The sequence below is a fragment of the Pholcus phalangioides genome, unplaced genomic scaffold (genome assembly GCF_987345545.1).
Source record: "Pholcus phalangioides strain wild (caught in Gottingen) unplaced genomic scaffold, Ppha-v1.0 ptg000005l_1, whole genome shotgun sequence".
Taxonomy (NCBI): Eukaryota; Metazoa; Arthropoda; class Arachnida; order Araneae; family Pholcidae; genus Pholcus; species Pholcus phalangioides.
The window spans coordinates 15,257,676-15,262,500 of record NW_028301598.1 but is presented as its reverse complement, the minus strand read 5'-3'; the positions used below and the strand labels follow the sequence as shown (position 1 = coordinate 15,262,500).

The following is a 4,825-nucleotide window of genomic DNA, read 5'->3' as shown; positions in this document are numbered from 1 at the left end:
GCGGCGACCCTCCTACTCGGGGCCGGCGTAAATCGCAACTGTTTCATTGCTCTCTACGGCCCGCGGCCGGGTGTAGGCCCGACGCTTCAGCGCCATCCATTTTCAGGGCTAGTTGCTTCGGCAGGTGAGTTGTTACACACTCCTTAGCGAGTTCCGACTTCCATGGCCATCGTCCTGCTGTCTTTAGCAACCAACACCTTTCATGGGGTCTCATGAGCGTCCGGCATCGGGCGCCGTAACCCGGCTTTTGGTTCATCCCACAGCGCCAGTTCTGCTTACCAAAAGTGGCCCACTTGGCACTCGCATCCTTCTTACGCACCGACATCGCCCGTGCAGGCACGATGCGGCCGTCCTGCCCATTTAAAGTTTGAGAATAGGTCGAGGTCGTTTCGGCCCCGAGGCCTCTAATCATTCGCTTTAACAGACCTGACTGCGTGTTTCCTCCGAGCGCCAGCTATCCTGGGGGAAACTTCGGAGGGAACCAGCTACTAGATGGTTCGATTAGTCTTTCGCCCCTATACCTAGGTTCGACGATCGATTTGCACGTCAGAACCGCTGCGGTCCTCCACCAGAGTTTCCTCTAGCTTCGACCTGCCCGGGCATAGTTCACCATCTTTCGGGTCCCAACGTGTACGCTCTGGCGCCGGGTCCCCAACGAATTATGGGCGACCCAGGCCGTCGGTGCGCCCCGCCGCGAGCTTAGCCCGGCGGGGATCCCGACACTGTCTCACCTTCGCTCTGCCCGTGGGCTTGATCGAGTCCCACTGACTCGCGCACATGTTAGACTCCTTGGTCCGTGTTTCAAGACGGGTCGGGTGGGTTACCGACCTACTCGCCGCAAGCCGCTTGCCTGCGCCGCGGCTGGACGGGACCCAGCGGGTACCGCGAGTCCGGGGACACCGCCCGGTGACTCCCGGAGCACCCGACGTCCCTGGTACCCGTCCGCCGCTCGCCCGGGGGCGAGGCAACGGCCGGTCTCGCGAACGAGACCTCTCCTCCCTCTCTCGGGAGTCGCGCCTGGACCCTAGAGGCCAGACACGGGGCGCCGGTTCTGGACCGACGCCCACGCCACCTACCTACATTGTCCTTACTGCCGACCTCCGAGAGGCTGCGGCGTCCTGCTGGAGAGAGAAGTGCGTCCCCGGCGACGGGAAGGGCGACGCGACGGAGCCTCACCCTAGAGGTCCCCGCCGGCGCGTCCCCCGCGCGCCCGGGACTGAATCCCTCTCCGGTTCGGACTTCGAGGGCCCACCCGTTTGCCCCTGAGCAGTTTCACGTACTCTTGAACTCTCTCTTCAAAGTTCTTTGCAACTTTCCCTCACGGTACTTGTTCGCTATCGGTCTCGCGGCCGTATTTAGCCTTAGATGGAGTTTACCACCAGCTTAGGGCTGCACTCCCAAGCAACCCGACTCTGGGGAGTTCGCCACCCGAGAGACGAAGCGGCGACTATGGGCCTCGCACCCGCTCTGGGCAAGAGCTCCTGTCAGGGAGACTTGTCGCCGTCGTCCGCGGGGGAAGGCTCGCTCCCAAACGCCACATTCCGCGCGACCCCTTCGGATCGGCGGTTCGGCGCTGGGCTGTTCCCTGTTCGCTCGCTGTTACTGAGGGAATCCCCGTTGGTTTCTCTTCCTCCGCTTATTGATATGCTTAAATCCAGCGGGTCGTCTCGTCTGATCTGAGGTCGACGTCACTGCGCGAAACGACGCGACGAGCGCCTTCCGGATTTCGCCGGAAGCCCAACGCCGGCGAATCGCGGCGGAATTACTTACTAATCAGTTTGAGCCGACGCCGGTAACGAAGGCCAGGTCGGTTCCTCGTCCTCGAACCCCGAGTTCCACGCTCTCTCGTGCCGCCCATCTCGGCCCCGTCGTCGGACATTAGAGACCGTCTCCTCGGACGCTCCCGCCGTCGACCCACCCTAGGATCGACCCACCCAGTTCGGCGGTGTCTCTGCGACGGTCCATCTGCGCCCGCCCGCTCTTAGCGGCCAGCGGCGGCCCCGCATCACGAACTCTCTCTTTCGCGTAGGTTCGGGGACTCGGTCACCGTGTGCAAGCTTCATCCGACCCTCAGACAGGCGAGGCCCCGGGCAGCAACCCGAGGCCGCTATGCGCGTTCGAAAAGTCAATGCTCAATGTGTCCTGCAATTCACACCAAGTCTCGCAAATGGCTGCGTTCTTCATCGATCCGCGAGCCGAGTGATCCACTGCTCAGAGTCGTTACGCACTTTCCTTGTGCCGTCCCCGCGAACAGCCGCCGGAGCGGCGTTCTGCCTGGGACTTTAGCCTCACGACTTGGAAGTTTGACGCTGCCTTACTCGTTTCTCCTCCCGCAGGACACCCGGTCCGACGCGCTTCCGGCGCGTCGGGAGCGACAGCGTCTGGCTCCGTAACCGGGGCGAGAACGGGAGTCTTCTTGTCTTTCTGCTATTTGGGAACTTTCGTTCTCGTTCGAATTTTGGGAACTTTCGTTCTCGTTCGATTTTGGGAACTTTCGTTCTCGTTCGATTTTGCGTACTTTCGTTCTCGTTATCCGTGTTTCATTTTCTTTGCCTTCTCCTCCTCTCGGGCTCTCAGGCCGCTTCATAGATAAGTCTATCCGTGTTTCATTTTTCTTTTCCTTCTCCGGCCGTCTTGGCTCGGCGCGGAGTCATTCGATCACGAGGCGACTTGCGAAGAACTCGACAAATCTCTCTAATGATCCTACCACAGGTTCACCTACGGTAACCTTGTTACGACTTTTACTTCCTCTAAACGAACAAGTTCGGTCATCTTTCCGGCAGGTCCCCCCGGACGGATGCCCAGAGAGAACGCCAGTCCGAAGACCTCACTAATTCGTTCAATCGGTAGTAGCGACGGGCGGTGTGTACAAAGGGCAGGGACCTAGTCGCCGCGGACTGATGATCCGCGACTACTAGGAATTCCTCGTTCGAGGGGAACAGTTACAATCCCCTATCCCTATCACGAAGGAGGTTCAGCGGGTTACCCGGTCCCGCCGGACCGGGAGAACACACGCTGTTTCCTTCAGTGTAGCGCGCGTGCGGCCCCGGACATCTAAGGGCATCACAGACCTGTTATTGCTCCGTCTCGTGCGGCTGGACGCCGCCCGTCCCCCTAAGAAGACGGGCCCTCGGACTCGCAAGAGCCCTCTATTTAGTAGGCTAGAATCTCGATCGTTAACGGAATTAACCAGACAAATCGCTCCACCAACTAAGAACGGCCATGCACCACCACCCACCGAATCAAGAAAGAGCTCTCAATCTGTCAATCCTTCCGGTGTCCGGGCCGGGTGAGTTTCCCCGTGTTGAGTCAAATTAAGCCGCAGGCTCCACTCCTGGTGGTGCCCTTCCGTCAATTCCTTTAAGTTTCAGCTTTGCAACCATACTTCCCCCGGAACCAAAAAACTCTGGTTTCCCGGAAGCTGCCCGCCGAGTCATTTGAGGAACTCGGGCGGATCGCCGGTCGGCATCGTTTATGGTCAGAACTAGGGCGGTATCTGATCGCCTTCGAACCTCTGACTTTCGTTCTTGATTAATGAAAACATTCTTGGCAAATGCTTTCGCAGTAGTTCGTCTCGCGGCGGTCCAAGAATTTCACCTCTAGCGCCGCGATACGAATGCCCCCGTCCGTCCCTCTTAATCATTACCGTCAGTTCCGGAGACCAACAGAATAGAACCGAGGTCCTGTTCCATTATTCCATGCACCATTATCCGGGCAATTCTTCGCCTGCCCTGAGCACTCTAATTTTTTCAAAGTAAACTCGCCGGCCCCCCGCGACAGCCGGCGAAGGCCATCGCGGGGACCCGGCCTGTGACGTCCGGTCGGCCGCGGTTGACCGCCGTCTGGCGGACCGCGACCCCGGGACCGAGATCCAACTACGAGCTTTTTAACCGCAACAACTTTAATATACGCTATTGGAGCTGGAATTGCCGCGGCTGCTGGCACCAGACTTGCCCTCCAATAGATCCTCGCCGGAGGATTTAAGAACCTCTCATTCCGATTACGGGGTCTCGAGAGAGTCCCGTATCGTTATTTTTCGTCACTACCTCCCCGTGCCGGGAGTGGGTAATTTGCGCGCCTGCTGCCTTCCTTGGATGTGGTAGCCGTTTCTCAGGCTCCCTCTCCGGAATCGAACCCTGATTCCCCGTCACCCGTTACGACCATGGTAGGCGCGTGACCTACCATCGACAGTTGATAAGGCAGACACTTGAAAGATACGTCGCCGGGACGTGCCCGTGCGATCGGCCCTAAGTTATCCAGAGTCGTCACCGAATGCCGTCGCCCCGGAGGACGACGGATTGGTCTTGGTCTAATAAAAGCGCTCGTCCCCCTCGCGGGGTCGGAGCTCTGCTGCATGTATTAGCTCTAGAATTACCACAGTTATCCAAGTAACGTGGTACGATCTAAGGAACCATAACTGATTTAATGAGCCATTCGCGGTTTCACTTTGTTAAAGCCTGTACTTAGACATGCATGGCTTAATCTTTGAGACAAGCATATGACTACTGGCAGGATCAACCAGGTAGCGGTAGCTCGGAAAAATCCGATCCGAGGTCGAGACCTCCCCCGAGCGGCGCGCGATGGCGGCCGCGTCGTGTTCGGCACATCTCCCTCATCGTCTTCTCGTTCCGATCACCGAAACCGAAATCGTCCGCCACAACGGTCCGTGTTTCATTCTCGCCGGGGCTCCTAGGAACCCCGGGCTAGTTCGGTGGGGATCTTAGAATCCCCACCCTGCGGCCACGCAACCCCGTCACTACGGTCCGCGTCCGCCTTCTTCGGCGCCTCGGTTACCCAAGCCGAGCGCCGCGGGACCAGGATGCCT

At 58.9% G+C, this 4,825-nt stretch overlaps 3 non-coding genes across 3 annotated transcripts in view; all 3 read right to left on the bottom strand.

Annotated features, from left to right (window-relative positions):
* The window catches only part of LOC149086364 (large subunit ribosomal RNA), a 3,826-nt gene extending 2,141 nt beyond the window's left edge, over positions 1 to 1,685 (bottom strand). The window contains exon 1 of the ribosomal RNA XR_016192737.1: positions 1 to 1,685. This exon is cut by the window's left edge and continues 2,141 nt beyond it. This is a non-coding gene — a ribosomal RNA (large subunit ribosomal RNA).
* A 379-nt stretch (positions 1,686 to 2,064) lies between these two features.
* On the bottom strand, positions 2,065 to 2,219 carry LOC149086363 (5.8S ribosomal RNA). The gene has a single exon (XR_016192739.1). It is a non-coding gene; the product is annotated as a 5.8S ribosomal RNA (ribosomal RNA).
* A 476-nt stretch (positions 2,220 to 2,695) lies between these two features.
* On the bottom strand, positions 2,696 to 4,525 carry LOC149086362 (small subunit ribosomal RNA). Its single transcript, XR_016192734.1, has one exon. It is a non-coding gene; the product is annotated as a small subunit ribosomal RNA (ribosomal RNA).
* Between the last annotated feature and the right edge of the window lie 300 nt (positions 4,526 to 4,825).